General features: G+C 37.9%; 1 protein-coding gene across 6 annotated transcripts in view; it reads right to left on the bottom strand.

The window, feature by feature from the left end:
• The window catches only part of LOC134356657 (proline-rich transmembrane protein 3-like), a 212,486-nt gene that overhangs the window by 171,118 nt on the left and 29,175 nt on the right, over positions 1-12,193 (bottom strand). The window contains exon 2 of one of the 6 annotated variants that reach the window (XM_063067643.1): positions 11,741-11,881. The exons of the other annotated variants lie outside the window; for them this stretch is intronic. The gene's annotated coding sequence lies outside the window, so the exon portion shown is untranslated. The remainder of the gene's footprint in view (positions 1-11,740; positions 11,882-12,193) is intronic. 6 annotated transcript variants of the gene reach the window in all.

The following is a 12,193-nucleotide window of genomic DNA, read 5'->3' on the forward strand; positions in this document are numbered from 1 at the left end:
CACCACCATTGGAAATATCCTCTCCACATTCACTTTTTCTAAGCCTTTCAACATTCGATAGGTTTCAATGAGATCACCACTCATTTGTGTGAATTCCAGGGAGTACAAGCCCAGGGTCATCAATCAGTTCTCATATGGCAACCCTTTCATTCCCAGAATCATTCTCATGAACCTCCTCTGGACCCTCTCCAATGTCAGCACATCCTTTCTTAGACAACGGGCCCAAAACTGTTCACAATACTCCAAGTGAGCCCTCACCGAAGACTTATGGTGGGCATCCTCACTTTTATATAGCAGTCCTCTCAAACTGAATACTAACATTGCATTTCTCTACCTCACCACCGACTCAACCTGTAAATTAATCTTTAGGGAATCCTGCACAAGGACTCACAAGTCCCTTTGCACCTTGGATTTTTCAGTTTTCTGTCCATTTAGAAAATAGTCTACACTTTTATTTATTTCTTCTACCAAAGTGCATGACCACATACTGTATTCCATCTGCCACTTAGTTGTCCATTCTTCTAATCTGTCTAAGTCCACCTGCAGCCTACCTGCCTCTCCACCTATCTTTGTATCGTCTGGGGTGTGGTCCAGGTGATTTCTGTACCTTCAGACCTTCCAGTTTTCCAACGCAACATCACTCATTTCTGCCCCCTGACACTCTTGAACTTCCAGCATACTGCTAGTGTTTCCAGTGAAGAATGATGCAAAATACTTACTCAGTTTGTCTGCCATTTCTTGTCCCCAGCTACTACCTCATGATCTTATAGTCTGTGATGATCCCTGCCCTTCCATGTCTCTGAAAAGAGCAGTATCTACATTTTTTACCGTAGGGTGCTGGGGAGATACTACTCCAGAAACCTTCACAAAAATCCTCCCAGTCAACTGGAGGGATGATATGACAATACAACTGTCATGGTAGTGATGTTCAGATACTAACCTAGTTAACCATTACCAAATAATTCACATGGGTGTATCTTAAATGCAGAACCCAGGCTGTAAAAATAGGGGACAAGCTCTCCTCTACAATCACTCTGAGCACCGGTGCCCCACAAGGCTGTGTACTCAGCCCCCTGCTGTACTCACTGTACACCCATGATTGTGTAGCCAAGTTTCCATCAAACTTAATATACAAGTTTGCTGATGACACCACAATTGTAGGCCGTATCTTGGGTAATGATGAGTTTGAGTACAGAGAGGAAATTAAGAACCTGGTGACATGGTGCAAAGGCAATAACCTATCCCTCAACGTCAGCAAGATGAAGGAATTGGTTGTTGACTTCAGAAGGAGTAGCGGACCGCATGACCCAATATACATCAGTGGTGCGCAAGTGGAACAGGTCAAAAGCTTTAAGTTCCTCAGGGTCAATATCACAAATGACCTGACTTGGTCCAACCAAGCAGAGTCCACTGCCAAGAAGGCCCACCAGCGCCTTACTTCCCGAGGAGGCTAAGGAAATTTGGCCTGTCCCCTAAAACCCTCACTAATTTTTATAGATGCACCGTAGAAAGCATTCTTCTAGGGTGTATTACAACCTGGTATGGAAGTTGTCTTGTCCAAGACCGGAAGAAGCTGCAGAAGATCGTGAATACAGCCCAGCACATCACACAAACCAACCTTCCGTCCTTGGACTTACTTTACACCACACGCTGTCGGAGCAGTGCTGCCAGGATAATCAAGAACACGACCTACCCAGCCAACACACTTTTCGTCCCTCTTCCCTCTGGGAGAAGGCTCAGGAGCTTGAAGGCTCATACGGCCAGATTTGGGAACAGCTTCTTTCCGACTGTGATAAGACTGCTGAACAGATCCTGACCCGGATCTGGGCCATACCCTCCAAATATCCGGACCTGCCTCTCGTTTTTTTTTTGCACTACCTTACTTTCCCTTTTCTATTTTCTATTTATGATTTATAATTTAAATTTTTAATATTTACTATCGACTTGTACTCCAGGGAGCACAAAGAGCAGAATAAAATATCGCTGTGATGATTGTACACTTTATTATCAATCATTTGGCGATAATAAAGTTTAAAGTAAAGTAAGTGAGGACATAATTAAGTCAATTACAGATTCATTTCTGTTATTATGAGTAATTCTGCTGATTGGCCTTAATTAATAGAGAAATTCAGTTATAATCATCTATAGATATAAGTCTACATCAACGAATGCAAAAAAACACAGCTGTCCATGATCCATAATAAAGACTCGTTATCTGATATACTCAAGAACATCTCACCCACCATTTTTCTCAGCTGTTTGTCTTGGGAGAGCCAGGATTTAAAGGATGAAGAAAAAAATTGTCTGGGCACATACAGTGTATTCCATTTACTTGGGCCACATTGGAACCAGTGCATTTTTAATAGTTGTTGGAGGAATTCATCCACTGTATGCTGTCGTGTTCTTTTGATTGACTGTAAGTGACCTCTAGTGCAGATAATGGACTGCCTTCATACAACGCTTTTGACAGCTACATCCTCCGAATCTTTACTTTCATAGTAAAATTCAAGATGATTATTGATACCTCCAAATTCTTCGTAATCTCCAACTTGCTGAAGTTGTGAAGTTGTTTCCCTTTCACTCCCGGCCATTTCTGGCATCTCCACGCCTGAATGCGTGAAAACGCAGTGAGCAAAACAGTTTTGCACTGTCTTACTGCTTATTTCTTGCCAACTAGCAGTGACAAAATCCACTAGTTTTTGAACACAAACACATGCAAATGCTCTTAAGAGACTTGAGGAGTATATGGCTAAAAAAGAAAAGAGACACTCAGGTAAAAGATAACGATCTCACTGAATGGTAACTGGGGCACATGAGACTAAGAGGCTTACTTCTGTTTTTATCCCTTACATAGAAGAGTACAACACAGAAACCCAAAATGTTGTGAAAAACTAATTAAATGCCTAACTAAATTAATCCCTTTTCCTTACATACTGCCCATATCCCTCCAGTTCCTGCATATTCATGTATCTATACAAAAACTGCTGAAATGCCTTTGATGTATTTTTCTCCACTGCCACCCCTGGCAACACATTCCAGACATGCAAAAGAATCTTATCCCGTACATCCCCTTTGAACTTATCTGCTCTTGCCTTAAATGCATGCCCTCTAGTACTGGATATTTGGACCCCAGGAAAAAGATGCTAGTTGTCTACTCTATCTATGTTTCTCAATCTTACACCCTAATCATATCTGCCCTCAGACTCAGCCTCTCCAGAGAACGCAAACAACAGAAAATTTGCAGATGCTGCAAATCCAAGCAACACACACAAAATGCAGGAGGAACTCAGCAGGCCAGGTAGCATCTATGGAAAACCTTGGATTCCATTGGGGTAGCCTCCAACCTGATGGCATGAACATTGATTTCTCTAACTTCTAGTAATGCCCCAAACCTCCCCCTCCCCCACATTTCCCATCCCCTATTCCCTCTCTCATCTCATCTCCTTGCCTGCCCATTGCCTCCCTCTGGTGCTTGTTTCCTCTTTTTATTTCTTCCATGGCCTTCTGTCTCTTTCACTAATCAACTTCCCAGCTCTTTACTTCATCCCTCCCCTTCCGGGTTTCCGTGAGATCCCCTTTGTTCTTCTAAGCTCCAGCGAGTTCAGGCCCAGAGTCATCAAGTGCTCATGTTAACCCTTTCATTCCCAGGATCTTTCTCGCAAACCTCCTCTGATCCCTTTCCAATGCAGCATTTCTTTTGTTGGATATGGGGCCCAAAACTGCTCACAAATGCAGTCTGACCAGTGCCTCAGAAAGCCTCAGGATTATATTGTTACACTTATAACGTATTCCTCTCAAAATGAATTCTGAGATTTCCTGGTGGTGGCTGATGGAGTAACAGCAATCTGCCGTTGCTCCAATTCTAATTATCTTACTATTTCCAACCCGTCTTGAAACTTCTTTTTTGAGTGTGACATTCTTTCATTATGGACACAAGCAGGGCCAGAGGTACTAAAAAGGATGATCTTCCTGTTTCTTTGAATTCTATTATGGATTTGTTGCAAAGTCATACACGAGAAGCCTCTGAGAAGTTTCAACAATTCTGCTCTGAATTTAAACAAATAGATGGTAAATTAGATTCTATTCAACAAACTCTTAATGAACACGATAAATGTATAAAAAATAATGAAGAAATTTTGTCGTCTCTGGAAATGGAAGTGGATGAATTGCAAAAGCTTTGTGAAAAGCAATCGAAGTCCAACGAAAAATTAAGACAAATCAACCTAGAAAACAGAAGTAGAAGAACTCTACTTGGCTCTGGGTCTCGAAGAATTAATCGAAGGTAATCATCCTATGAAATTTTTTGCAAACTTTTTGCAAGAATTATTTCCAGAGATTTTGACGTCTTTGCCTATGATTGATCGAGTTCACAGATCTCCTGCGTTTAGACCTCCTAAGGGTCAGAGACCAAGATCAGTAATAATCTGTTTTCAGGAATTTAAAACAATGGAACTCTTAATTCGTGAATCTCGTTGAAGAGGCATGATTGACTATAATGGTCGTAAGATTAGAATTGTCGAAGATTACTTGCCTGAGGTTTACAGGAACGTGTTAAGTTCAAAGAAGTTATGTCCGAACTTTTTAATATGGGTTTCAAGCCTTCCCTTCGCTACCCAGCTCAACCCAGAATCACACTTTAAAGATGGATCTTTCAAATGGTTCCGTTCGACTGTTGGAAGCACAAAGGCTTTTTAAAATCCGAAGGCTAGCTATTTAGTTTGTCCTTACATGAAGACACAAGATTAAATAAGAAACGTTTAATTTGCAAATCCCGTCAAAGGGGCATGATTGGTTATAGGGTGGAATATTAAGATTCTCAAAGATTAATTGCTTGAAGTTATGCAGGAACATGCCAAGTTTAAACAAGCTTTGTTGGAATTTTTTTGACAAGGGATTTAACCCATCCCTTGGCTACCCAGTTTGACTGAGAATCTCATTAAAGATGGATCCTTTGAATGGTTTCATTTGAATGCTGAAGCACAAAGATTTTTTAAATTTGAAGGCTAACTGCTTAGTCTGTTTTTCCATGAAGATATAAAATTAATGTTTCATGTCTATCTGTATGAATAATTGTATCTTTTACTTTTGGTAAACCTTTGTAACTAATTTCCTTTCATATTTTTTAATACTGTATTTTTAATATACAAGAAGTGAATTTCTTGTTTGGATATTGTTTAGTCTAGGTTGGAATATAAATAACCTTGAAACTAATTGGAGCGATCACCAGGTTTTTTGGAGGGTTGTCCATAGTTGTAGATGCCGACTTTCTATTGGTCGGTCTTTTTTTTGGGAGGTGGGCGGGCGTATGGGCTTTTTTCTCAGAAGCTGTTTTCAAATTTTTAGCCAACTTGTTGCATGGTTACCATTTCTCAAGGTTTATGGCTTGGTTTCAACTTACATTTTAACCCTTCCTTTAAGTAATATTAAAAAAGGACCAAACTATTAATTTACTCAGTTTTAACATGAAAGGGTTAAATCACCCTGTTAAACACAATAAGGTTTTTGCTTATATTAGGAAATATAAGGTCCCTATTACTTTCTTACAAGAAACTCACATATGCAAATGTGATCATCTACGTTTTTTTAGTTGTTGGAAAGAACGTTGTTTTCATTCTTCTTTTCAGGCCAAATCTAGAGAAATACTGATTCTTATAGATAATACACTTTCCTTTGTCCAACATAAAGTGGTGTGTGATACTAACGGACGTTTTGTTATAGTTTCAGGAAAACTAGATAATAAATTAACATTATTTGCTAATGTGTATGCCCCAAATGTAGATGATCCAGGATTCTTTGAGCGTTTTTTTTTCCATTTTTACCAGATCTGAATCTTTATTCTTTGGTGATGGGAGGAGATTTTAACTGTTGGCTAGATCCAATTTTAGACCGATCATCTTCTAAACGTCTCTTAATAAATCAGCCTTGTTTATTCAATCTTTTTTTATTTAAGTGTGGTATTGTTGATGTTTGGCATTTTTTACATCCGTTAGATAGGGAGTATTCATTTTTTGCCCATGTTCATCATACATATTCCAGAATTGATTTTTTTTATTGATAGTCAAATGATTTCATCAGTTCATTCCTGTGAATATAAAGAGATTGCTGTTTCAGATCATGCTCCCGTATTTCTATCTTTAAATCTCCCTGGTCTTCCTCAAACCAACAGATTTTGGCATTTTAATACAACTTTGTTATCTGATAAGGAATTTTTTTAATTTCTAGAGAAGAGTATTATTTTGTTTTTTGAAGAGACTAAAAAGGAAGATACTTCTAAGCTTATTGTATGGGATACTTTCAAGGCCTATATTAGAGGACAAATTATTTCTTATACTGCAAGTGTTAAGAATAAAGCTAATAAAGAAAGAATTGAACCAACCAATCAATTAAAACAATTAGATCAAAAATATACAATAGCTCCAGATCCTGTTTTATATAAAAGACATATTGAATTTAAAACTAAATATGATCTTCTGTTAACATATCCAATTGAAACTCAGCTTCTTAAAGATAAAACTCAATTTTACATTCACGGAGATAAATCAGGCAAAGTATTGGCCAACCAATTAAGAACTTCTGTAGTTAAGTGACAAATTAAAGAAATTTGCAAAACTAACGGCGATAGGACAACTGATCACTCTGAAATAAATGATACCTTTACAGAATTCTATTCTAAACTTTATAGTTCTGATTCCCATAAAGATAATACTGTAATGAATAATTTTCTAGATCAATTAAATATCCCTGCACTTTCTGCAGATAATTGCAAACAGATGGATCAACCCATTTCTTATGAGGAAATTGCCGAGGCTCTACGTTCATTACACTCGGGGAAGGCCCCAGATCCAGATGGATTTTCTGGAGAATTTTATAAGGGTTCTTGTTCATTAGTTATACCGCAGTTACACTTAGTCTTTTTGAATTCTTTTAAATTGGGTAGTTTGCCTCAATCTTTTTATGAAGCTTCTATTTCACTTCTCCTGAAAAAGAACAAGGATCCAACTGAATGCTCTTCATATCGGCCAATTTCATTACTCAATGTTGATACTAAAGTTCTGGCTCGTAGGATTGAAAATATTTTACCTTCTATTATTTCTGATGATCAGACCGGATTTATTAAAAACCGACATTCCCATTTTAATATACGCTGTGTGTTAAATGTTATTTACTCTCCTTCTCAGGAGATATCGGAACATGTGATATCCTTAGATGCTGAGAAGGCCTTCGATCGGGTTGAATGGAATTATTTATTTAAAACCATAGAAAAATTTAATTTTGGACCCAAATTTTATTCAATCGATTAAATTACTTTATCTACCTCCTTCTGCTTGTGTTCTTACTAATTTTCAAAATTCCAAACCATTTAAACTTCACCACGGAACTAGACAAGGCTGTCTGTTGAGTCCTTTGCTTTTTGATCTAGCTTTAGAACCCCTTGCCATTGCTTTTTGAGAATCTAATGATATCTGTGGTATTTTAAGGAGAGGTATCACCCACAAAATCTTGCTTTACGCTGATGATATATTGCTTTTTATTTCTAATGTTGAGACCTCGTTACCTTGCACACTTTCTTTACTCTCCCATTTTAGCCAGTTTTCAGGATATAAATTGAACCTACAACCTACATAAGAGTGTATTATTTCCTTTAAATAATTTGGTATCAATTAATACTAATCTCCCTTTTAAAATTGTAAGGAATCAATTTACTTATTTGGGTGTAATAATCACTAAGAATTACAAACACCTGTTTAAAGAAAACTTACTTACTTTATTGAACCATGTAAAAAGGATATTATTAAATTGGTCACCTCTTTCAAAATCTTTGATTGGATGAATTAATTCTAATAAAATGAATATTCTACCTAAATTTATATATCTTTTTCAGGCTTTACCCATTTTTATTCCTAAATCCTTTTTTTGACTCTCTTGAATCTATTTTATCCTCCTATATATGGAAAAATAAACATCCTCATTTAAATAAAGTTCATCTTCAAAAACCTAAAGAGTCTGGAGGTTTAGCCTTACCTAATTTTAGGTTTTATTACTGGGCAGTTAATAGACGATATCTTACGTTTTGGCTATATTATATTAATCGTGTAGACTGTCCAGTATGGGTTTCTTTAGAAGCTAACTCTGTTAATAAATTTTCTATTATTTCTCTTCTTGGATCCTCACTTCCTTTATTTGTAGGTAAACTAACTGATAATTTAATAGTTAAACATACTCTGAGGATCTGGATACAATTTAGAAAACACTTTGGTTTATTGAGATTTTCCCTTTCAAGTCCCAATCATTCTAATTTGTTTTTAAACCCTCCTTGACTGATTTAGTTTTTAAAGAATGGGACAGATTGGGTATTAAATGTTTTTGGGATCTGTTTGTTGGAGGAAATTTTTTTTCATTTGAGCAATTGCCAGCTAAGCATAGCTTACCCAAAACACACTTTTTTAGATATCTACAAATCAGAGACTTTCTTAGATCTCAATTATGCACATTTCCTATAAGCTCAGATAAGAACTTACTAGACGTAATTTTTAATTTGACACCTTTTCATAATGGTTCAATATCTAATATTTATGGTATGTTACTGGAGACGGGGAATGTTCCTTTAGACAAAATCAAGAATCTCTGGGAACAAAATTTACAGACGTCAATATCTAAGGAAACTTGGAATGAAATTTTTAAACTGGTTAATACTTCATCGCTATGTGCTCGCCATTCCCTCATACAATTTAAGGTGGTACATAGAGTCCATATGACTAAAGATAAGCTATTTCATTTTTATTTGGATATATCTCCCTACTGTGACAGACGTAATAATAGAGAAGCTTCATTAATTCATATGTTTTGGACTTGTCCATGTCTTGAAAAATATTGGAAGCAAGTTTTTCAAACTTTTTCTTTACCTTTCAAAGTCAATGTTAAGCCTAATCCTCTGACGGCCCTATTCGGTATTGTTGCAGGACAAGGTATCAAGCTGAAGACATCAGATATACATATTTTGGCCTTTAGCTCTCTTATAGCTAAGAGGGCACTTTTGTTTAAATGGAAAGATGTTTCTCCTCCTACTCATGCTCAATGGTTGTGCAACGTTATGTCATGCTTAGATTTAGAGAAGATTCGTTGTTCAATTTCTGAATCTCGTCAAGACTTTCAAACATTGTGGGGACCCTTTCTGAATTATTTTCAAAACCTTCAATTCATTGTTTAAATTCAGATGTTGGCTATTATTAATTTTTTTAATATGAGAGGGTATTTTACCTTTTTTTCTCCTAATAAACAGCTTTTTTTTTCTTCTTTGGTAGGGGTTAGACTTTTTTTTGTAATAAATTTGTAATAAATTAGTATATTTCAATATAACTACTGATTAACTTACATGAATACGGGGTAATGAGATTGTTATTATGAATAGATATAATGTAATTGGTAGTTTTTTAAAATCTTTTTTGACCTTATATATAGTTCCTTGTACTCTGTATTCTTCTATGTAGAAACTAATAAAAATATTGGAAAGAAAATGAATTCCAACACTGCACTTGTCTTCCTTTCTACTGATTCAACCTATTAACCAGTTAGGCCACCACAGTAGTGCCGCGGTTAACACAACACTACTACAGCTTGAGGGTTCACAGTTCGGAGTTCGTTTCCGGCGCCATCTGTCTGTCTGGAGTTTGTACATTCCTCCCCGTGAACCCATGGATTTCCTCTGGTTCCTTCTCATGTTCCATTGCTGTTGGTTAGTAGTTTAATTAGTCACTGTAAATTGTCCTGTGACTAGGATAGGGTTAAATGGTGGGCAGTGTGGTTCATTTTGCCAGAAGGGCCAGTTGCATCCTCTATCTCTAAATAAAATATAAAACGAATAATAATCTTCAAGTTAACCTTTAGGGAATCCTGCCTTACTTCCTTTCCCATTGCACCTCCAAATTCTGCATTCACTCCCCATTTATAAAATAGTCTACAGCTTTCTTCCTTCTACCAAACTACATGACCATACACTTCTCTATACTATATTCCATCTGCCACTTCTTTGTCCATTCTCCCAAGGAAGAAACAGCCACTGTTTATTCACTTCCATAGCTGCTTCCTGACTTGCTAAGTTCACCCAGCATTTTGCAGTTGTAACGCTACGTATTTTGAACAGGAATGATATTTTTGAGTAATCTTTGCCTCTGATGAGGAAGGGTCTGCGGAGGTGATGCCTCTATCAATTTCTCATTGTCTGCTCCAAGTACAAACTTCATTTCCATAATGCAGCTGTGCTCATGTTGCTAGGCTACCATCCTTGCAGGATTGAGCTCAAGGTACCAGTCTGCCAATGCTAACAGTAAAATAACACTGTTGAAACAGAACTCCCACCCTGTCAGAATAGTCCAGCTTCCAGAATATTTCTGGGAACTAGTAATGTAAACCATACATGGCTCTGAGCCCTTGTCTGTCCTGCGATACCAATTCCCACCTTGGGATTTGGGCCAGGGTAAATACCAGGACAGATTGGTGACCACATACGGCTTATAGAGGAATCCATACATAAAGTTTCATTCTTGTACCCTCCAGTCAGTAAGTGGTGTCTAGGAACAAGTACAGGAATGTTTAAGAAAGCATAAAAAATGTATTGAATGTCACTCCTGTGATGGTTATGTGAGAGTTGAAAAGGCTTTTTGTATGCAAAGGGACATAATAAAGCACAGATGTTGACCTTGGGGTAACGTCTGACAATTAGCTGGATTATAGGTTATGGATATCTCCGGTTAAAATAAATAATTCCACTATGGATTCAACAATATCCCATTGGGAATGAGGGAGTGTGCACAGCTATGTTTGCAAAGAAATGTGGCTATTGGTGAAAATTTATTTTATTCTTCTCTCTATTTTAGACAGTGGAGAGTGCAAAGGTGCACACCCCAACAGGCATCAAGAGTGTTACCTATCAAAAACACACAAGCTGCTGGAGGAATTCAGCAAGTCAGGCAGCATCTATTAAGAGTCCACATTTTGGGCTGATACCCTTCATCAGGACTGGAAAGAAAGGGGCAAGAGGCCAAATATGAAGGTAAGGGATGGGAAGGAGAGACCAGGTGTGGGGGAAGGTGTGTGGGTGTGGTAGAAGGCCTGAACTGAGAAGCTGGGAGGTGATAGGTAGAAGGCAAAAGGGCTGAAGAAGGAAACTGATAGAAGAGGAGAATGTATCATGGGAGAAAGGAAGAAGGAGGTGATAGACATGTGAGGAGAAGAGAAGGGAGCCAGAGTGGGAAATGGAAAAAGACAGAAGGGGGACGGGGGAGAAATGACTGGAAAATGGAGAAATCCGTGTTCGTGGCATCAGGTTGAAGGCTATCCAAACAGAATATGAGGTGCTCGTATGTCTTTATGATTTGTGTTTACCTGCCAAAAAAGTTGCCCATCTACTCTATCTGGAGAGAGTTACCACAGCATCATGCCAGCCTTATATAAACGTAGATTTGTTACAGGCTGTACAGTGGGGTGGGGGAATACCAGACTGTTAGATTTAGTCAACAGTCTTTCAGAATGTCCAGAAAACCAGAACTTTCATATGACAGTTAAACCAGTCGGACAAATTCACAATACCAGGAAATATATACAGACAAGTAGCAGGTTGAATGCTGGAGATGGAGTCAAATCCATCAGCACTAATTAGAAGCATTAACTAGTAGGGGTCAAAGTTGTCACCTTGTCCAATGAGAAAAATGATGCACAGAAGTTCTGATAAAGGATCACTGACCTGGTCCCCTTTCCACATATGCTGTCTTAACCTGCCAAGCTTTTTCCGCGTATTCCGTTTCTTCTTATATTTCAAATTTCAAAGGTGTGCATTTTTTAACAATTGCACAATTATCTTCTTTTGCATTTTGTTGCCACCACCCTGGATGAGAATGGTATTTTTAGGTAGCGTTGCATTGATTACAAGCCAGGCTTTCAGGATGACATTGCTTTTCCGTGAATGAACACATCTACCGCAGCAGCCATACTGCAGGCTTACACGTGAAGAGCAAACGGCATAGAATGTCATCTAACCTGGGGGCCCCGTCCGTTTATGAACCATGCCTCTACACGGTTTAGCGGGGTCGTGATTCCCTTCACACTCTCCCCTGCTGCAGAACTGCCAGTAGCAAGTAAACGAGCTGCCAAAATTCTCGCAAAGGGTATGCAGATCACAGGGGTAATGTGAATGTAG

The sequence above is a fragment of the Mobula hypostoma genome, chromosome 15, assembly GCF_963921235.1.
Source record: "Mobula hypostoma chromosome 15, sMobHyp1.1, whole genome shotgun sequence".
NCBI lineage: Eukaryota > Metazoa > Chordata > Chondrichthyes > Myliobatiformes > Myliobatidae > Mobula > Mobula hypostoma.